The sequence below is a fragment of the Phyllobates terribilis genome, unplaced genomic scaffold (genome assembly GCF_046119375.1).
Source record: "Phyllobates terribilis strain yellow unplaced genomic scaffold, ASM4611937v1 Scaffold_11__3_contigs__length_659146591, whole genome shotgun sequence".
Lineage (NCBI taxonomy): Eukaryota > Metazoa > Chordata > Amphibia > Anura > Dendrobatidae > Phyllobates > Phyllobates terribilis.
Window position 1 is genome coordinate 609,494,907 of NW_027362771.1, and position 22,254 is coordinate 609,517,160.

The window sequence follows — 22,254 nt, forward strand, 5'->3', positions numbered from 1 at the left end:
CATCCTGGTCTCCATAAATGCTTTCCATTCTTCCTTCTTTTTGGGATTGTTACTGATTGTGCAGTGAGAATTTAATTTAGCAAAATCCCCCATCCTTCCTGGACATTTCTTTCCTTTAGAACATCCTAATTTTCCTTCCTTTTTACTGAGTCCATTAAAAACTGCCTTTCTACAGTCCAATCTTAAAATCTCAGTTTTCGCAGGTTTTCCACCTTTTGTAGTTCAAAAGTATAGGATAAAATTACTGCTGCCTCCTAAATTCTCAACCCCCTATAATTCCTCAACTGTTTCCTAATATTTGGTAAAAATTAGATCCAAATAAATAATGGCAGCGGTGGGATTTGAACCCACGCCTCCAGAGAGACTGGAGACTTAATCCAGCGCCTTAGACCACTCGGCCACGCTACCTCACACGGATGTTAAAACTTATTTAAATCACATATTTGCTAATGATATAAGTTGCGGAAAACATTGTATAACTAATTAGACAAAAATACAAATGTTATTATGCATGAGCAACGTAGTTATCAGGGATTTGTTTGTACATTGACTCTGCTCTGGGGCACTATTTTGCAAAACATATGACTTGTATCCAGATATTTAACTAATCTTTCCTCTGTTGGCTCAAACGTTAATTTTTAGATATCACTGAATTAGGTGGTATAGATTACTTGCTATGATCTCCCACATACAGGACACTCAAACATGAAGGATTCCTACACCGCTGCCTGTACGTAACAGATAATCAGAAGCAGCAGCAAGGAAGACATTATACAGCAGTGCAGAGCAGTGTAGCTATGAGTTCATCACTAGGGTGACTTAATGGAAAGCAGCAGAAGCAGCATGGCTCTGTTTATGTTTGCTAATCACTCTGCTCATCCTGTATTGATAATCCTAAAAAGGCAGCAGGGATATGAGCTAGCAGTTAGACTTCATTTGACCAAGATTGATTTTTGGCAAATTTTGAGAATCGTTGATCACTGATTGAACTGACATCGATGTAACATAGATGGTAAATTATGTAATTAATTCTGATGCCTAAAGCCAACATGACTATTCATATGCCGTATTCTTATGTATGACTTGCTCACATGTTCCTTTTCTTCTACAGCACAGTGAAGATCACTTGATGTTACATTTGCTTTCTTAGAGAACACAGAAGCAAAATAGGAATTTAAAAGTTCAGTTTTCTCAACATCATTATTGACCACTTTATCCTTTTCATCCTTTAAAAATCCTATAGCATCTTTGGCTTTTCTTTAACTTTTAACTTACTTCCAAAAACCTTTCTTATTGCCTTTGGTCTCTCTTGCAAGCCTCACTTCATTACTGGCTTTAGCTCTTCTAATGCTAGCCCAGCTTTCCCTGCAGACAGCATTATATTCTTTAGATATGAACCCTTCTTTTCATTTGATATTCATTTCTTTGTTCCTTTTTAGCAAGCTTTTAAGTTCAGTATTCAGCCATCCTGGTCTCCATAAATGCTTTCCATTCTTCCTTCTTTTCGGGATTGTTACTGATTGTGCAGTGAGAATTTAATTTAGCAAAATCTCCCATCCTTCCTGGACATTTCTTTCCTTTATAACATTCTACCTTTCCTTCCTTTTTACTGAGTCCATTAAAAACTGCCTTTCTACAATCCAATCTTAAAATCTTAGTTTTCACAGGTTTTCCACCTTTTGTAGTTCAAAAGTATAGGATAGAATTAACGCTGCCTCGTAAATTCTCAATCCCCTTTACTTCCTCAACTGTTTTCAAATTTTTGGTAAAAATTAGATCCAAATAAATAATGGCTGCGATAGGATTTGAACCCACGCCTCCAGAGAGACTGGAGCCTTAATCCAGCGCCTTAGACCGCTCGGCCACGCTACCTCATACGGATGCTCTAACTTATTTAAATCAGAAATTTGCTAATGATATAAGTGGCAGAAAACATTGTATTTCTAATTAGACAAAAATACAAATGTTATTATGCATGAGCAACGTAGTTATCAGGGATTTGTTTTTACATTGACTCTGGGGCACCATTTTGCAAAACATATGACTTGTATCCAGATATTTAACTAATCTTTCCTCTGTTGGCTCATCCGCTAATTTTTAGATATCACTGAATTAGGTGGTTTAGATTACTTGCTATGATCTCCCACATACAGGACACGCAAACATGAAGGATTCCTACACCCCTGCCTGTACGTAACAGATAATCAGAAGCAGCAGCAAGTAAGACATTATACAGCAGTGCAGAGCAGTGTAGCTATGAGTTCATCACTAGGGTGACTTACTGGAAAGCAGCAGAAGCAGCATGGCTCTGTTTATGTTTGCTAATCACTGTGCTCATCCTGTATTGATAATCCTAAAAAGGCAGCAGGGATATGAGCTAGCAGTTAGACCTCATTTGACCAAGATTGATTTTGGCAAATTTTGAGAATGGTTGATCATTGATTGAACTGACATGGATGTAACATAGATGGTAAATTATGTAATTAATTCTGATGCCTAAAGCTAACATGAACACTCATATGCAGTATTCATACGTATGACTTTTTCACATGTTCCTTTTCTTCTACAGCACAGTGAAGATCACTTGATGTTACATTTACTTTCTTAGAGAACACAGAAGCAAAATAGGAATTTAAAAGTTCAGTCTTCTCAACATCATTATTGACCACTTTACCCTTTTCATCTTTTAAAAATCCTATAGCATCTTTGGCTTTTCTTTAACTTTTGATTTACTTCCAAAATCCTTTCTTATTGCTTTTGGTCTCTCTTGCAAGCCTCACTTCATTACTGGCTTTAGCTCTTCTAACGCTAGCCCACCTTTCCCTGCAGACAGCATTATTGTAACATACCTGGCGGCGTCCTTGCATAGTGGTCCATCTCCCACTGTGCAAGAACGCGCACTTGAACTTCAGTCCAGGGTGTCTCTCTGGCTTCCCTCCATGCTGTCTGTTTGCTTCAGTGTCTGCTGCTTAAGGGCGGCGCCCGATCACTTCCTGCTTTTTGTACCAGCTGCAGGCACACCCCTTGTGCGTCCTCAGCCTATTGCTGTCTGTCACCTGTTATTTAAACAGCTGCCCCAATTAACCCATGCCTGAGCATCTTGCCCTGTCAGTTGGCTTTTGTCTCTGACATGCCAGGTCCTGTCTATGTTACCTGTCTTGCAGTATCTGTTCCCATGTCTGTACTGTGTCCTATCTGTGTATCTTAACCTGCAGTCTGTACTCGTTCCTTGCCTGTTTGTTCCGCCTTCCTGGAGGCTGTATTTCCAGGCTAGTCTGAACACGCTCCTTGCCTGTTCGTCTCGCCTCTCTGGGGGCCGTATTCCCAGACCCGCTCCTGTATCCCGCTGCAATGTCGGTCTCCTCCGTACACTCAATACCAGTCTGAACTCTCTCCTATCTTTCACCTGTTTTTTCTCTATGTCCGTTCCTTTCCTTTTTCTGCAGAGTCTGAACTCGTACCTAACTCCTGCTCGTTGTCACTGTACTTCCGTTTGTGAGTTTGTGGTCCACTCGCTACTTCTCTGCAAGTACCCTGTGGGTATCTGGTTCTGCCTTTCCCTTCTAGTCTGTTCCGTGTGAACAGAGTCCTGTTCCCTCTGCGTCTGCGGTTTTCGCTTTGCTCAGCTCTGTCCGCCGCGTCTGCGGTTTTTGCTTTGCTCAGCTCTGTCCGCCGCGTCTGCGGTTTTCGCTTTGCTCAGCTCTGTCCGCCGCGTCTGCGGTTTTCGCTTTGCTCAGCTCTGTCCGCCGCGTCTGCGGTTTTCGCTTTGCTCAGCTCTGTCCGCCGCGTCTGCGGTTTTCGCTTTGCTCAGCTCTGTCCGCCGCGTCTGCGGTTTTCGCTTTGCTCAGCTCTGTCCGCCGCGTCTGCGGTTTTCGCTTTTCTCAGCTCTCTCCGCCGAGTCTGCGGTTTTCGCTTTGCTCAGCTCTGTCCGACGCGTCTGCGGTTTTCGCTTTGCTCCGCTCTGTCCGCCGCGTCTGCGGTTTTCGCTTTGCTCAGCTCTGTCCGCCGCGTCTGCGGTTTTCGCTTTGTTCAGCTCTGTCCGCCGCGTCTGCGGTTTTCGCTTTGCTCAGCTCTATCCGCCGCGTCTGCGGTTTTCGCTTTGCTCAGCTCTGTCCGCCGCATCTGCGGTTTTCGCTTTGCTCATCTCTCCGCCGCGTCTGCGGTTTTCGCTTTGCTCAGCTCTGTCCGCCGCGTCTGCGGTTTTCGCTTTGCTCAGCTCTGTCCGCCGCGTCTGCGGTTTTCGCTTTGCTCAGCTCTGTCCGCCGCGTCTGCGGTTTTCACTTTGCTCAGCTCTGTCCGCCGCGTCTGCGGTTTTCGCTTTGCTCAGCTCTGTCCGCCGCGTCTGCGGTTTTCGCTTTGCTCAGCTCTGTCCGCCGCGTCTGCGGTTTTTGCTTTGCTCAGCTCTGTCCGCCGCGTCTGCGGTTTTCGCTTTGCTCAGCTCTGTCCGCCGCATCTGCGGTTTTCGCTTTGCTCAGCTCTGTCCGCCACGTATGCGGTTTTCACTTTGCTCAGCTCTGTCTACCGCGTCTGCGGTTTCGAATTTGTCTCCCAGTCTGTACTGGACCCTACCCAGCCTGTGCTCTAGTCTGCCTGTTCCTGTATTCCCCGGTGTGGGTCAACAGCCGTGTCCGGAGTCTGACCTGGAGTAGACCCTGGTTCCTCTTCTCGGTTCCTCCCTGGTGCACTGGCGCCGTATGCCGTCGTGCGACCTTGGTCTGATCGGGCAGATACTTAGTTACGCCCCTCCAGGCACTCTCCGGTTCATGGCACAGTGGAATCACTACATAAACACGCCCACGCCAGTCAGTCCGGGCGTGTGCATTACAGCATGCTCAGGCCATGGTTCCCGTTGAGCCTCACGGCCTTCGCTCTCTGAGATGTTTTCCAGCGAATACGTGCATTAAAAATAAATAAATACATTTTTTTTTTTTTTCCTTAGCTGAGTTCCAGGCGAATTACGCACCCGTCCAGATGGATCTATCAGCTCTCGTTCCTGCGGATCCGCCACGTTACTATGGGGATCCAAGACAGAGTCGTGCATTTGTGGAGCAATGCATGCTACACTTCAAGTTCTACCCTCTATGTTTTCCCACAGATCGGGTTAAGGTGGGATTCATGATGTCTTACCTAGCGGGTGATGCCTTGAATTGGATCATTCCCCTATGGGACGCACAGGATCCTATAGTCCTAGACATAATGGCCTTCCTGGTGGCCTTTCTAATGGTCTTCGATGATCCTAACCCAGAGGCTCCTGCTGAAGCTTCACTTCCCAGTATCCCCGAGCAGCCCCGATGGGTAATATGTGTGGGTAGCGCAATAGTCCTTCAGCCCAATGAGACTACTGCCCACCCAGAATCCTCACAGGGTGACTTCACTCTCCGGAATACCTCTCCCAACCTTAAGAGGCAGTCCAGACGTGCTAGACGTAGAGGCAAGCCGTCACGCCAGGGTCTGTCCTCCCTGAGACCTCCTGACCCCAACTTTGAAGTCCGTACTGAAGCTTCATCTCCCTGGATCCTGAAGAAGCCCCAATGGGTAATGTGCGTGGGTAGTGCACCAGTTCTCCTGCCCAAAGAGACTGCTACCCACCCAGAATTTACACCGGAGGACCCCCTGTTGCCTCCTGAATCCCCCGGGATACCACTTGAGGACAATTGGAGAGAGACTTCCCTATACCCTGAACCTGATAACTCGCCCGCTTCGTCCAGTGAGTTCGACCTAGTGTTCTCCGAAGCAGAGGTTACCCCTGAGTCTCTACACCCATCCGATCAGGCGGAGGATCTCCAGTTGTCTCCTGAACACTTCTGGGTGCTACCTGGTAGCGAATGGACAGAGACTTTCCTATACTCGGTACCTGATATCTCGGCTGCTTCATCCTGTGAGTCCAACCTAGTGTACTCTGAAGCAGAGGTTACCCATGAGTCTCTTCACCCCTCCGACCTGGCGGAGGACCTCCAGTTGTCTCCTGAGCCCTTCGGGGTGCTACCTGGTAGCGAAAGGACAGAGACTCTCCTATACTCTGTACCTGATACATTGCTCGCTTCGTCCAGTGAGTCCCACCTAGTGAACTCCGAAGCAGAGGTTACTCCCGAGTCTCTACATCCCTCCGACCAGGCGGAGGACCTCCAGTTGTCTCTAGAACCCTTCGGGGTGCCACCTGGTGGTGAATGGACAGAGACTTTCCTATATCCTGGATCTGATACCTCGCTTGCTTCGTCCAGTGAGTCCGACCTAGTGTACTCTGAAGCAGAGGTTACCCATGAGTCTCTACACCCCTCTGACCAGGCAGAGGACCTCCAGTTGTTTCCTGACTCCTCCGGGGTACCACCAGATAACAAAGAGACAGTGACTTTTTCTCACCCTGTACCTGATAACCCGTCTATTTCTTCCTGTGAATTTCACAAGATGTACCTCGAAGCAGAGGTTATCCCCGAGTCTCTACACCCCTCCGACCAGGCGGAGGACCTCCAGTTGTCTCCTGAACCCTTCGGGGTGCTACCTGATAACGAATGGACAGGTACTCTTCTATATTCGGAACCTGATACCTCGCCCGCTTCATCCAGCGAGTCCGACCTAGTGTACTCCGAAGCAGAGGTTACCCCCGAGTCTCTGCACTATTCCGACCTGGCGGAGGACCCCCAGTTGTTTTCTGAATCCTCCTGGGTACCACCAGATAACAAGGTAACAGGGACTTTTCTACACCTTGTACCTGATACCTCGCCCATTTCATCCTGTGAGTTTGACAAGATGTACCCCGAAGCAGAGGTTACCCCCGAGTCTCTGCACTCCTTCAACCCGGCGGAGGACTTCCAGTTGTCTCCTGAACCCTCTGGGGTGCTACCTGATAATAAGTGGAGAGAGACTTCCCTGTGTGCTGTTCCTGGTACTCCACCTGTTTCGTCTGTTGCTGAGGATGGCTGGATAGGAGGTAGCATCCTAGCTAACCAGAGGAGACCAGTTTCTCCAGTGGACAGTGGAAGTGATCTCCATGAAGTAAAGGATTGGCCCTCGAATTCCCTGCGGAACATTCTGGCAGGCCTGAAGAAGAGGGGGCGTAAGGGGGGGGGTACTGTAACATACCTGGCAGCGTCCTTGCATAGTGGTCCATCTCCCACTGTGCAAGAACGCGCACTTGATCTCCAGTCCAGGGTGTCTCTCTGGCTTCCCTCCATGCTGTCTGTTTGCTTCAGTGTCTGCTGCTTAAGGGCGGCGCCCGATCACTTCCTGCTTTTTGTACCTGCTGCAGGCACACCCCTTGTGCGTCCTCAGCCTATTGCTGTCTGTCACCTGTTATTTAAACAGCTGCCCCAATTAACCCATGCCTGAGCATCTTGCCCTGTCAGTTGGCTTTTGTCTCTGACATGCCAGGTCCTGTCTATGTTACCTGTCTTGCAGTATCTGTTCCCATGTCTGTACTGCGTCCTATCTGTGTATCTTAACCTGCAGTCTGTACTCGTTCCTTGCCTGTTTGTTCCGCCTTCCTGGAGGCTGTATTTCCAGGCTAGTCTGAACACGCTCTTTGCCTGTTCGTCTCGCCTCTCTGGGGACCGTATTCCCAGACCCGCTCCTGTATCCCGCTGCAGTGTCGGTCTCCTCCGTACACTCAGTACCAGTCTGAACTCTCTCCTATCTTTTACCTGTTTTTTCTCTATGTCCGTTCCTTTCCTTTTTCTGCAGAGTCTGAACTCGTACCTAACTCCTGCTCGTTGTCACTGTACTTCCGTTTGTGAGTTTGTGGTCCACTTGCTAATTCTCTGCAAGTACCCTGTGGGTATCTGGTTCTGCCTTTCCCTTCTAGTCTGTTCCATGTGAACAGAGTCCTGTTCCCTCTGCGTCTGCGGTTTTCGCTTTGCTCAGCTCTGTCCGCCGGGTCTGCGGTTTTCGCTTTCCTCAGCTCTGTCCGCCGCGTCTGCGGTTTTCGCTTTGCTCAGCTCTGTCCGCCGCGTCTGCGGTTTTCGCTTTGCTCAGCTCTGTCCGCCGCGTCTGCGGTTTTCGCTTTGCTCAGCTCTGTCCGCCGCGTCTGCGGTTTTCTCTTTGCTCAGCTCTGTCCGCCGCGTCTGCGGTTTTCGCTTTGCTCAGCTCTGTCCGCCGCGTCTGCGGTTTTCGCTTTGCTCAGCTCTGTCCGCCGCGTCTGCGGTTTTCGCTTTGCTCAGCTCTGTCCGCCGCGTCTGCGGTTTTTGCTTTGCTCAGCTCTGTCCGCCGCGTCTGCGGTTTTCGCTTTGCTCAGCTCTGTCCGCCGCGTCTGCGGTTTTCGCTTTGCTCAGCTCTGTCCGCCGCGTCTGCGGATTTCGCTTTGCTCAGCTCTGTCCGCCGCGTCTGCGGTTTTCGCTTTGCTCAGCTCTGTCTACCGCGTCTGCGGTTTCAAATTTGTCTCCCAGTCTGTACTGGACCCTACCCAGCCTGTGCTCTTGTCTGCCTGTTCCTGTATTCCCCGGTGTGGGTCAACAGCCGTGTCCGGAGTCTGACCTGGAGTAGACCCTGGTTCCTCTTCTCGGTTCCTCCCTGGTGCACTGGCGTTGTATGCCGTCGTGCGACCTTGGTCGGATCGGGCAGAAACTTAGTTACGCCCCTCCAGGCTCTCTCCGGTTCATGGCACAGTGCAATCACTACATAAACACGCACACGCCAGTCAGTCCGGGCGTGTGCATTACAATTATATTCTTCTTTAGATATGAACCCTTCTTTTCATTTGATATTCATTTCTTTGTTCCATTTTAGCAAGCTTTTAAGTTCAGTATTCAACCATCCTGGTCTCCATAAATGCTTTCCATTCTTCCTTCTTTTCGGGATTGTTACTGATTGTGCAGTGAGAATTAAATTTAGCAAAATCTCCCATCCTTCCTGGACATTTCTTTCCTTTATAACATTCTACCTTTCCTTCCTTTTTACTGAGTCCATTAAAAACTGCCTTTCTTCTGTCCATTCTTAAAATCTCTGTTTTCGCAGGTTTTCCACCTTTTGTAGTTCAAAAGTATAGGATAGAATTACCGCTGTCTCCTAAATTCTCAATCCCCTTTACTTCCTCAACTGTTTCCTAATTTTTGGTAAAAATTAGATCCAAAGAAATAATGGCAGCGGTGGGATTTGAACACACGCCTCCAGAGAGACTGGAGCCTTAATCCAGCGCCTTAGACCGCTCGGCCACGCTACCTCATATGGATGCTCAAACTTATTTAAATTAGATATTTGCTAATGATATAAGTGGCAGAAAACATTGTATATCTAATTAGACAAAAATACAAATGTTATTATGCGTGAGCAACGTAATTATCAGGGATTTGTTTGTACATTGACTCTGGGGCACCATTTTGCAAAACATATGACTGTATCCAGATATTTAACTAATCTTTCCTCTGTTGGCTCAACCGCTAATTTTTAGATATCACTGAATTAGGTGGTATAGATTACTTGCTATGATCTCCCACATACAGGACACTCAAACATGAAGGATTCCTACACCCCAGCCTGTACGTAACAGATAATCAGAAGCAGCAGCAAGGAAGACATTATACAGCAGTGCAGAGCAGTGTAGCTATGAATCCATCACTAGGGTGACTTACTGGAAAGCAGCAGAAGCAGCATGGCTCTGTTTATGTTTGCTAATCACTCTGCTCATCCTGTATTGATAATCCTAAAAAGGCAGCAGGGATATGAGCTAGCAGTTAGACTTCATTTGACCAAGATTGATTTTGGCAAATTTTGAGAATCGTTGATTATTGATTGAACTGACATCGATGTAACATAGATGGTAAATTATGTAATTAATTCTGATGCCTAAAGCCAACATGAGTATTCATATGCCGTATTGTTATGTATGACTTGCTCACATGTTCCTTTTCTTCTACAGCACAGTGAAGATCACTTGATGTTACATTTGCTTTCTTAGAGAACACAGAAGCAAAACAGGAATTTAAAAGTTCAGTCTTCTCAACATCATTATTGACCACTTTACCCTTTTCATCCTTTAAAAATCCTATAGCATCTTTGGCTTTTCTTTAACTTTTGACTTACTTCCAAAATCCTTTCTTATTGCTTTTGGTCTCTCTTGCAAGCCTCACTTCATTACTGGCTTTAGCTCTTCTAACGCAAGCACACCTTTCCCTGCAGACAGCATTATATTCTTCTTTAGATATGAACCCTTCTTTTCATTTGATATTCATTTCTTTGTTCCTTTTTAGCAAGCTTTTAAGTTCAGAATTCAGCCATCCTGGTCTCCATAAACGCTTTCCATTCTTCCTTCTTTTCGGGATTGTTACTGATTGTGCAGTGAGAATTTAATTTAGCAAAATCTCCCATCTTTCCTGGACATTTCTTTCCTTTAGAACATCCTACCTTTCCTTACTTTTTACTGAGTCCATTAAAAGCTGTCTTTCTACAGTCCAATCTTAAAATCTCAGTTTTCGCAGGTTTTCCTCCTTTTGTAGTTCAAAATTATAGGATACTATGATCGCTGACTCCTAAGTTCTCAACCCCCTTTACTTCCTCAACCGTTTCCTAATTTTTGGTAAAAATTTGATCCAAATAAATAATGGCAACGGTGGGATTTGAACCCACGCCTCCAGAGAGACTGGAGCCTTAATCTAGCGCCTTAGACCACTCCACCACGCTACCTCTTACATATGTTTAAAGATATTTATATCAGTAGTTTGCTTTTGATGTAAGTGGCAGAAAATATTTTATATCCAATATGACAAAAAGACAAATGTTATTATGCAACAGCAACGTAATTATCAGGGAATTGTTTGTACATTGACTTTGGGGCACCATTTTACAAAACATATAACTTGTATCCAGATATTTAACTAATCTTTCCTTTGTTGGCTCATCGGCTAATTTTTAGATATCAATGAATTAGGTGGTATAGATTACTTGCTATGATCTCCCATATACAGGACCCTCAAATATGAAGGATTCCTACACCCCTGCCTGTACGTAACAGATAATCAGAAGCAGCAAGGAAGACATTATACAGCAGTGCAGAGCAGTGTAGCTATGAATCCATCACTAGGGTGACATACTGGAAAGCAGCAGAAGCAGCATGGCTCTGTTTATGTTTGCTAATCACTCTACTCATCCTGTATTGATAATCCTAAAAAGGCAGCAGGGATATGAGCTAGCAGTTAGACTTCTTTTGACCAAGATTGATTTTGGCACATTTTGAGAATGGCTGATCATTGATTGAACTGACATGGATGTAACATAGATGGTAAATTATGTAATTAATTCTGATGCCTAAAGCCAACATGACTATTCACATGCCGTATTCATACGTATGACTTGCTCACATGTTCCTTTTCTTCTACAGCACAGTGAAGATCACTTGATGTTACATTTACTTTCTTAGAGAACACAGAAGCCAAATAGGAATTAAAAAGTTCAGTCTTCTCAACATCATTATTGACCACTTTACCCTTTTCATCTTTTAAAAATCCTATAGCATCTTTGGCTTTTCTTTAACTTTTGACTTACTTCCAAAATCCTTTCTTATTGCTTTTGGTCTCTCTTGCAAGCCTCAATTCATTACTGGCTTTAGCTCTTCTAACGCTAGCCCAGCTTTCCCTGCAGACAGCATTATATTCTTCTTTAGATATGAACCCTTCTTTCCATTTGATACTCATTTCTTTGTTCCTTTTCAGCAAGCTTTTAAGTTCAGTATTCAGCCATCCTGGTCTCAATAAATGCTTTCCATTCTTCCTTCTTTTCGGGATTGTTACTGATTGTGCAGTGAGAAGTTAATTTAGCAAAATCTCCCATCTTTCCTGGACATTTCTTTCCTTTAGAACATCCTACCTTTCCTTACTTTTTACTGAGTCCATTAAAAACTGTCTTTCTACAGTCCAATCTTAAAATCTCAGTTTTCGCAGGTTTTCGTCCTTTTGTAGTTCAAAATTATAGAATACTATGATCGCTGCCTCCTAAGTTCTCAACCCCCTTTGCTTCCTCAACCGTTTCCTAATTTTTGGTAAAAATTTGATCCAAATAAATAATGGCAGCGGTGGGATTTGAACCCACGCCTCCAGAGAAACTGGAGCCTAAATCCAGCGCCTTAGACCGCTCGGCCACGCTACTTCTTACATATGTTTAAAGTTATTTATATCAGTAGTTTGCTTTTGATATAAGTGGCAGAAAATATTTTATATCCAATATGACAAAAATACAAATGTTATTATGCAACAGCAACGTAATTATCAGGGAATTGTTTGTACATTGACTTTGGGGCAACATTTTACAAAACATGTGACTTGTATACAGATATTTAACTAATCTTTCCTCTGTTGGCTCATCCGCTAATTTTTAGATATCACTGAATTAGGTGGTATAGATTACTTGCTATGATCTCCCATATACAGGACCCTCAAACATGAAGGATTCCTACACCCCTGCCTGTACGTAACAGATAATCAGAAGCAGCAAGGAAGACATTATACAGCAGTGCAGAGCAGTGTAGCTATGAATCCAGCAGTAGGGTGACATCCTGGAAAGCAGCAGAAGCAGCATGGCTCTGTTTATGTTTGCTAATCACTCTACTCATCCTGTATTGATAATCCTAAAAAGGCAGCAGGGATATGAGCTAGCAGTTAGACTTCTTTTGACCAAGATTGATATTGGCAAATTTTGAGAATCGTTGATCATTGATTGAACTGACATCGATGTAACATAGATGGTAAATTATGTAATTAATTCTGATGCCTAAAGCCAACATGACTATTCATATGCCGTATTGTTATGTATGACTTGCTCACATGTTCCTTTTCTTCTACAGCACAGTGAAGATCACTTGATGTTACATTTGCTTTCTTAGAGAACACAGAAGCAAAACAGGAATTTAAAAGTTCAGTCTTCTCAACATCAATATTGACCACTTTACCCTTTTCATCCTTTAAAAATCCTATAGCATCTTTGGCTTTTCTTTAACTTTTGACTTACTTCCAAAATCCTTTCTTATTGCTTTTGGTCTCTCTTGCAAGCCTCAATTCATTACTGGCTTTAGCTCTTCTAACTCTAGCCCAGCTTTCCCTGCAGACAGCATTATATTCTTCTTTAGATATGAACCCTTCTTTCCATTTGATACTCATTTCTTTGTTCCTTTTCAGCAAGCTTTTAAGTTCAGTATTCAGCCATCCTGGTCTCAATAAATGCTTTACATTCTTCCTTCTTTTCGGGATTGTTACTGATTGTGCAGTGAGAAGTTAATTTAGCAAAATCTCCCATCTTTCCTGGACATTTCTTTCCTTTAGAACATCCTACCTTTCCTTCCTTTTTACTGAGTCCATTAAAAACTGTCTTTCTACAGTCCAATCTTAAAATCTCAGTTTTCGCAGGTTTTCCACCTTTTGTAGTTCAAAAGTATAGGATAAAATTACTGCTGCCTCCTAAATTCTCAACCCCCTATACTTCCTCAACTGTTTCCTAATTTTTGGTAAAAATTAGATCCAAATAAATAATGGCAGTGGTGGGATTTGAACCCACGCCTCCAGAGAGACTGGAGCCTTAATCCAGCGCCTTAGACCGCTCGGCCACGCTACCTCAAACGGATGTTCAAACTTATTTAAATCAGAAATTTGCTAATGATAAAAGTTGCGGAAAACATTGTATAACTAATTAGACAAAAATACAAATGTTATTATGCATGAGCAACGTAATTATCAGGGATTTGTTTGTACATTGACTCTGAGGCACCATTTTACAAAACATATGACTTGTATCCAGATATTTAACTAATCTTTCCTCTGTTGGCTCATCCGCTAATTTTTAGATATCACTGAATTAGGTGGTATAGATTACTTGCTATGATCTCCCATATACAGGACACTCAAACATGAAGGATTCTTTCACCCCTGCCTGTACGTAACAGATAATCAGAAGCAGCAGCAAGGAAGACATTATACAGCAGTGCAGAGCATTGTAGCTATGAGTTCATCAATAGGTTGACTTACTGGATAGCAGCAGAAGCAGCATGGCTCTGTTTATGTTTGCTAATCACTCTACTCATCCTGTATTGATAATCCTAAAAAGGCAGCAGGGATATGAGCTAGCAGTTAGACTTCTTTTGACCAAGATTGATTTTGGCAAATTTTGAGAATGGTTGATCATTGATTGAACTGACATGGATGTAACATAGATGGTAAATTATGTAGTTAATTCTGATGCCTAAAGCCAACATGACTATTCATATGCCGAATTCATACGTATGACTTGCTCACATGTTCCTTTTCTTCTACAGCACAGTGAAGATCACTTGATGTTACATTTGCTTTCTTAGAGAACACAGAAGCAAAACAGGAATTTAAAAGTTCAGTCTTCTCAACATCATTATTGACTACTTTACCCTTTTCATCCTTTAAAAATCCTATAGCATCTTTGGCTTTTCTTTAACTTTTGACTTACTTCCAAAATCCTTTCTTATTGCTTTTGGTCTCTCTTGCAAGCCTCACTTCATTACTGGCTTTAGCTCTTCTAACGCTAGCCCACCTTTCCCTGGAGACAGCATTATATTCTTCTTTAGATAAGAACCCTTCTTTTCATTTGATATTCATTTCTTTGTTCCTTTTTAGCAAGCTTTTAAGTTCAGTATTCAGCCATCCTGGTCTCCATAAATGCTTTCCATTCTTCCTTCTTTTCGGGATTGTTACTGATTGTGCAGTGAGAATTAAATTTAGCAAAATCTCCCATCTTTCCTGGACATTTTTTTCCTTTAGAACATCCTACCTTTCCTTACTTTTTACTGAGTCCATTAAAAACTGTCTTTCTACAGTCCAATCTTAAAATCTCAGTTTTCGCAGGTTTTCCTCCTTTTGTAGTTCAAAATTATAGGATAGCATGATCGCTGCCTCCTAAGTTCTCAACCCCCTTTACTTCCTCAACCGTTTCCTAATTTTTGGTAAAAATTTGATCCAAATAAATAATGGCAGCGGTGGGATTTGAACCAACACCTCCAGAGAGACTAGAGCCTAAATCCAGCGCCTTAGACCGCTCGGCCACGCTACCTCTTACATATGTTTAAAGTTATTTATATCAGAAGTTTACTTTTGATGTAAGTGGCAGAAAATATTTTATATCCAATATGACAAAAAGACAAATGTTATTATGCAACAGCAACGTAATTATCAGGGAATTGTTTGTACATTGACTTTGGGGCACCATTTTACAAAACATATGACTTGTATCCAGATATTTAACTAATCTTTCCTCTGTTGGCTCATCCGCTAATTTTTAGATATCACTGAATTAGGTGGTATAGATTATTTGCTATGATCTCCCACATACAGGACACTCAAACATGAAGGATTCCTATACCCCTGCCTGTACGTAACAGATAATCAGAAGCAGCAGCAAGGAAGACATTATACAGCAGTGCAGAGCAGTGTAGCTATGAATCCATCACTAGGGTGATTTATTGGAAAGCAGCAGAAGCAGCATGGCTCTGTTTATGTTTGCTAATCAATCTACTCATACTGTATTGATAATCCTAAAAGGCAGCAGGGATATGAGCTAGCAGTTAGACTTCTTTTGACCAAAATTGATTTTGGCAAATTTTGAGAATGGTTGATCATTGATTGAACTGACATGGATGTAACATAGATGGTAAATTATGTAATTAATTCTGATGCCTAAAGCCAACATGACTATTCACATGCTGTATTCATACGTATGACTTGCTCACATGTTTCTTTTCTTCTACAGCACAGTGAAGATCACTTGATGTTACATTTACTTTCTTAGAGAACACAGATGCCAAATAGGAAATTAAAGGTTCAGTCTTCTCAACATCATTATTGACCACTTTACCCTTTTCATCTTTTAAAAATCCTAAAGCATCTTTGGCTTTTCTTTAACTTTTGATTTACTTCCAAAATCCTTTCTTATTGCTTTTGGTCTCTCTTGCAAGCCTCAATTCATTACTGGCTTTAGATCTTCTAATGCTAGCCCAGCTTTCCCTGCAGACAGCATTATATTCTTCTTTCCATTTGATATTCATTTCTTTGTTCCTTTTTAGCAAGCTTTTAAGTTCAGTATTCAGCCATCCTGGTCTCCATAAATGCTTTCCATTCTTCCTTCTTTTCGGGATAGTTACTGATTGTGCTGTGAGAATTTAATTTAGCAAAATCTCCCATCCTTCCTGGACATTACTTTCCTTTCGAACATCCTACCTTTCCTTCCTTTTTACTGAGTCCATTAAAAACTTCCTTTCTACAGTCCAATCTTAAAATCTCAGTTTTTGCAGGTTTTCCTCCTTTTGTAGTTCAAAAGTATAGGATAGAATTACCGCTGCCTCCTAAAATCTCTATCCCCTTTACTTAATCAACTGTTTCATAATTTTTGGTAAAAATTAGATCCAAATAAATGATGGTGGCGGTGGGATTTGTACCCAAGCCTCCAGAGAGACTGAAGCCTAAATCCAGCACCTTAGACTGCTCGGCCACGCTACCTCTTACATATGTTTAATGTTATTTATATCAAAAGTTTGCTTTTGATGTAAGTGGCAGAAAATATTTTATATCCAATAATACAAAAAGACAAATGTTATTATGTATGAGCAACGTAATTATCAGGGATTTATTTGTACATTGACTCTGGGGCACCATTTTACAAAACATATGACTTGTATCCAGATATTTAACTAATCTTTCCTCTGTTGGCTCATCTGCTAATTTTTAGATATCACTGAATTAGGTGGTATAGATTACTTGCTATGATCTCCCATATACAGGACACTCAAACATGAAGGATTCCTACATCCCTGCCTGTACGTAACAGATAATCAGAAGCAGCAGCAAGGAAGACATTATACCGCAGTGCAGAGCATTGTAGCTATGAGTTCATCAATAGGTTGACTTACTGGATAGCAGCAGAAGCAGCATGGCTCTGTTTATGTTTGCTAATCACTCTACTCATCCTGTATTGATAATCCTAAAAAGGCAGCAGGGATATGAGCTAGCAGTTAGACTTTTTTTGACCAAGATTGATTTTGGCAAATTTTGAGAATGGTTGATCATTGATTGAACTGACATGGATGTAACATAGATGGTAAATTATGTAGTTAATTCTGATGCCTAAAGCCAACATGACTATTCATATGCCGTATTCATACGTATGACTTGCTCACATGTTCCTTTTCTTCTACAGCACAGTGAAGATCACTTGATGTTACATTTGCTTTCTTAGAGAACACAGAAGCAAAACAGGAATTTAAAAGTTCAGTCTTCTCAACATCATTATTGACCACTTTACCCTTTTCATCCTTTAAAAATCCTATAGCATCTTTGGCTTTTCTTTAACTTTTGACTTACTTCCAAAATCCTTTCTTATTGCTTTTGGTCTCTCTTGCAAGCCTCACTTCATTACTGGCTTTAGCTCTTCTAACGCTAGCCCACCTTTCCCTGCAGACAGCATTATATTCTTCTTTAGATATGAACCCTTCTTTTCATTTGATATTCATTTCTTTGCTCCTTTTTAGCAAGCTTTTAAGTTCAGTATTCAGCCATCCTGGTCTCCATAAATGCTTTCCATTCTTCCTTCTTTTCGGGATTGTTACTGATTGTGCAGTGAGAATTAAATTTAGCAAAATCTCCCATCTTTCCTGGACATTTCTTTCCTTTAGAACATCCTACCTTTCCTTACTTTTTACTGAGTCCATTAAAAACTGTCTTTCTACAGTCCAATCTTAAAATCTCAGTTTTCGCAGGTTTTCCTCCTTTTGTAGTTCAAAATTATAGGATAGCATGATCGCTGCCTCCTAAGTTCTCAACCCCCTTTACTTCCTCAACCGTTTCCTAATTTTTGGTAAAAATTTGATCCAAATAAATAATGGCAGTGGTGGGATTTGAAGCAACGCCTCCAGAGAGTCTAGAGCCTAAACCCAGCACCTTAGACCGCTCGGCCACGCTACCTTTTACATATGTTTAAAGTTATTTATATCAGAAGTTTGCTTTTGATGTAAGTGGCAGAAAATATTTTATATCCAATATGACAAAAAGACAAATGTTATTATGCAACAGCAACGTAATTATCAGGGAATTGTTTGTACATTGACTTTGGGGCACCATTTTACAAAACATATGACTTGTATCCAGATATTTAACTAATCTTTCCTCTGTTGGCTCATCAGCTAATTTTTAGATATCACTGAATTAGGTGGTATAGATTATTTGCTATGATCTCCCACATACAGGACACTCAAACATGAAGGATTCCTACACCCCTGCCTGTACGTAACAGATAATCAGAAGCAGCAGCAAGGAAGACATTATACAGCAGTGCAGAGCAGTGTAGCTATGAATCCATCACTAGGGTGACTTACTGGAAAGCAGCAGAAGCAGCATGGCTCTGTTTATGTTTGCTAACGCTAGCCCACCTTTCCCAGCAGACAGCATTATATTCTTCTTTAGATATGAACACTTCTTTTCATTTGATATTCATTTCTTTGTTCCTTTTTAGCAAGCTTTTAAGTTCAGTATTCAGCCATCCTGGTCTCCATAAATGCTTTCCATTCTTCCTTCTTTTTGGGATTGTTACTGATTGTGCAGTGAGAATTTAATTTAGCAAAATCTCCCATCCTTCCTGGACATTTCTTTCCTTAAGAACATCCTACTTTTCCTTCCTTTTTACTGAGTCCATTAAAAACTGTCTTTCTACAGTCCAATCTTAAAATCTCAGTTTTCGCAGGTTTTCCACCTTTTGTAGTTCAAAAGTATAGGATAAAATTACCGCTGCCTCCTAAATTCTCAACCCCCTATACTTCCTCAACTCTTTCCTAATTTTTGGTAAAAAATAGATCAAAATAAATAATGACAGCGGGGGAATTTGAACCCACGCCTCCAGAGAGACTGGAGCATTAATCCAGTGGCTTAGACCGCTTGGCCACGCTACCTCATACGGATGTTCAAACTTATTTAAATTAGATATTTGCTAATGATATAAGTGGCAGAAAACATTGTATATCTAATTAGACAAAAATACAAATGTTATTATGCATGAGCAACGTAATTATCAGGGATTTGTTTGTACATTGACTCTGGGGCACCATTTTGCAAAACATATGACTTGTATCCAGATATTTAACTAATCTTTCCTCTGCTGGCTCAACCGCTAATTTTTAGATATCACTGAATTAGGTGGTATAGATTACTTGCTATGATCTACCACATACAGGACACTCAAACATGAAGGATTCCTACACCCCTGCCTGTACGTAACAGATAATCAGATGCAGCAGCAAGGAAGACATTATACAGCAGTGCAGAGCAGTGTAGCTATGAATCCATCACTAGGGTGACTTACTGGAAAGCAGCAGAAGCAGCATGGCTCTGTTTATGTTTGCTAATCACTCTGCTCATCCTGTATTGATAATCCTAAAAAGGCAGCAGGGATATGAGCTAGCAGTTAGACTTCATTTGACCAAGATTGATTTTGGCAAATTTTGAGAATCGTTGATCATTGATTGAACTGACATCGATGTAACATAGATGGTAAATTATGTAATTAATTCTGATCCCTAAAGCCAACATGACTATTCATATACCGTATTGTTATGTATGACTTGCTCACATGTTCCTTTTCTTCTACAGCACAGTGAAGATCACTTGATGTTACATTTGCTTTCTTAGAGAACACAGAAGCAAAACAGGAATTTAAAAGTTCAGTCTTCTCAACATCATTATTGACCACTTTACCCTTTTCATCCTTTAAAAATCCTATAGCATCTTTGGCTTTCTTTAACTTTTGACTTACTTACAAAATCCTTTCTTATTGCTTTTGGTCTCTCTTGCAAGCCTCACTTCATTACTGGCTTTAGCTCTTCTAACGCTAGCCCACCTTTCCCTGCAGACAGCATTATATTCTTCTTTAGATATGAACCCTTCTTTTCATTTGATATTCATTTCTTTGTTCCTTTTTAGCAAGCTTTTAAGTTCAGTATTCAGACATCCTGGTCTCCATAAATGCTTTCCATTCTTCCTTCTTTTTGGGATTGTTACTGATTGTGCAGTGAGAATTTAATTTAGCAAAATCCCCCATCCTTCCTGGACATTTCTTTCCTTTAGAACATCCTATTTTTCCTTCCTTTTTACTGAGTCCATTAAAAACTGCTTTTCTACAGTCCAATCTTAAAATCTCAGTTTTCGCAGGTTTTCCACCTTTTGTAGTTCAAAAGTATAGGATAAAATTACTGCTGCCTCCTAAATTCTCAACCCCCTATACTTCCTCAACTGTTTCCTAATTTTTGGTAAAAATTAGATCCAAATAAATAATGGCAGCGGTGGGATTTGAACCCACGCCTCCAGAGAGACTGGAGCCTTAATCCAGCGCCTTAGACCGCTCGGCCACGCTACGTCATACGGATGTTCAAACTTATTTAAATCAGAAATTTGCTAATGATATAAGTTGCGGAAAACAATGTATATCTAATTAGACAAAAATACAAATGTTATTATGCATGAGCAACGCAATTATCAGGGATTTGTTTGTACATTGACTCTGGGGCACCATTTTGCAAAACATATGACTTGTATCCAGATATTTAACTAATCTTTGCTCTGTTGGCTCAACCGCTAATTTTTAGATATCACTGAATTAGGTGGTATAGATTACTTGCTATGATCTCCCATATACAGGACACTCAAACATGAAGGATTCCTACACCCCTGCCTGTACGTAACAGATAATCAAAAGCAGCAGCAAGGAAGACATTATACAGCAGTGCAGAGCATTGTAGCTATGAGTTCATCAATAGGTTGACTTACTGGATAGCAGCAGAAGCAGCATGGCTCTGTTTATGTTTGCTAATCACTCTACTCATCCTGTATTGATAATCCTAAAAAGGCAGCAGGGATATGAGCTAGCAGTTAGACTTCTTTTGACCAAGATTGATTTTGGCAAATTTTGAGAATGGTTGATCATTGATTGAACTGACATGGATGTAACATAGATGGTAAATTATGTAGTTAATTCTGATGCCTAAAGCCAACATGACTATTCATATGCCGTATTGTTATGTATGACTTGCTCACATGTTCCTTTTCTTCTACAGCACAGTGAAGATCACTTGATGTTACATTTGCTTTCTTAGAGAACACAGAAGCAAAACAGGAATTTAAAAGTTCAGTCTTCTCAACATCATTATTGACCACTTTACCCTTTTCATCCTTTAAAAATCCTATAGCATCTTTGGCTTTTCTTTAACTTTTGACTTACTTCCAAAATCCTTTCTTATTGCTTTTGGTCTCTCTTACAAGCCTCACTTCATTACTGGCTTTAGCTCTTCTAACGCTAGCCCACCTTTCCCTGGAGACAGCATTATATTCTTCTTTAGATAAGAACCCTTCTTTTCATTTGATATTCATTTCTTTGTTCCTTTTTAGCAAGCTTTTAAGTTCAGTATTCAGCCATCCTGGTCTCCATAAATGCTTTCCATTCTTCCTTCTTTTCGGGATTGTTACTGATTGTGCAGTGAGAATTAAATTTAGCAAAATCTCCCATCTTTCCTGGACATTTCTTTCCTTTAGAACATCCTACCTTTCCTTACTTTTTACTGAGTCCATTAAAAACTGTCTTTCTACAGTCCAATCTTAAAATCTCAGTTTTCGCAGGTTTTCCTCCTTTTGTAGTTCAAAATTATAGGATAGCATGATCGCTGCCTCCTAAGTTCTCAACCCCCTTTACTTCCTCAACCGTTTCCTAATTTTTGGTAAAAATTTGATCCAAATAAATAATGGCAGCGGTGGGATTTGAACCAACACCTCCAGAGAGACTAGAGCCTAAATCCAGCGCCTTAGACCGCTCGGCCACGCTACCTCTTACATATGTTTAAAGTTATTTATATCAGAAGTTTACTTTTGATGTAAGTGGCAGAAAATATTTTATATCCAATATGACAAAAAGACAAATGTTATTATGCAACAGCAACGTAATTATCAGGGAATTGTTTGTACATTGACTTTGGGGCACCATTTTACAAAACATATGACTTGTATCCAGATATTTAACTAATCTTTCCTCTGTTGTCTCATCCGCTAATTTTTAGATATCACTGAATTAGGTGGTATAGATTATTTGCTATGATCTCCCACATACAGGACACTCAAACATGAAGGATTCCTATACCCCTGCCTGTACGTAACAGATAATCAGAAGCAGCAGCAAGGAAGACATTATACAGCAGTGCAGAGCAGTGTAGCTATGAATCCATCACTAGGGTGATTTACTGGAAAGCAGCAGAAGCAGCATGGCTCTGTTTATGTTTGCTAATCACTCTAC

At 41.6% G+C, this 22,254-nt stretch overlaps 8 non-coding genes across 8 annotated transcripts; all 8 read right to left on the bottom strand.

Annotated features, from left to right (window-relative positions):
* Positions 1–326: 326 nt before the first annotated feature.
* TRNAL-AAG (transfer RNA leucine (anticodon AAG)) lies at positions 327–408 on the bottom strand. Its single transcript has one exon. It is a non-coding gene; the product is annotated as a tRNA-Leu (tRNA).
* Positions 409–1,790: 1,382 nt separating this feature from the next.
* Positions 1,791–1,872, bottom strand: TRNAL-AAG (transfer RNA leucine (anticodon AAG)). The gene has a single exon. It is a non-coding gene; the product is annotated as a tRNA-Leu (tRNA).
* Positions 1,873–9,069: 7,197 nt separating this feature from the next.
* TRNAL-AAG (transfer RNA leucine (anticodon AAG)) lies at positions 9,070–9,151 on the bottom strand. The gene has a single exon. It is a non-coding gene; the product is annotated as a tRNA-Leu (tRNA).
* A 2,836-nt stretch (positions 9,152–11,987) lies between these two features.
* Positions 11,988–12,069, bottom strand: TRNAL-UAG (transfer RNA leucine (anticodon UAG)). Its single transcript has one exon. It is a non-coding gene; the product is annotated as a tRNA-Leu (tRNA).
* A 1,376-nt stretch (positions 12,070–13,445) lies between these two features.
* On the bottom strand, positions 13,446–13,527 carry TRNAL-AAG (transfer RNA leucine (anticodon AAG)). The gene has a single exon. It is a non-coding gene; the product is annotated as a tRNA-Leu (tRNA).
* Positions 13,528–14,906: 1,379 nt separating this feature from the next.
* Positions 14,907–14,988, bottom strand: TRNAL-UAG (transfer RNA leucine (anticodon UAG)). Its single transcript has one exon. It is a non-coding gene; the product is annotated as a tRNA-Leu (tRNA).
* Positions 14,989–20,249: 5,261 nt separating this feature from the next.
* On the bottom strand, positions 20,250–20,331 carry TRNAL-AAG (transfer RNA leucine (anticodon AAG)). The gene has a single exon. It is a non-coding gene; the product is annotated as a tRNA-Leu (tRNA).
* Positions 20,332–21,710: 1,379 nt separating this feature from the next.
* Positions 21,711–21,792, bottom strand: TRNAL-UAG (transfer RNA leucine (anticodon UAG)). Its single transcript has one exon. It is a non-coding gene; the product is annotated as a tRNA-Leu (tRNA).
* Between the last annotated feature and the right edge of the window lie 462 nt (positions 21,793–22,254).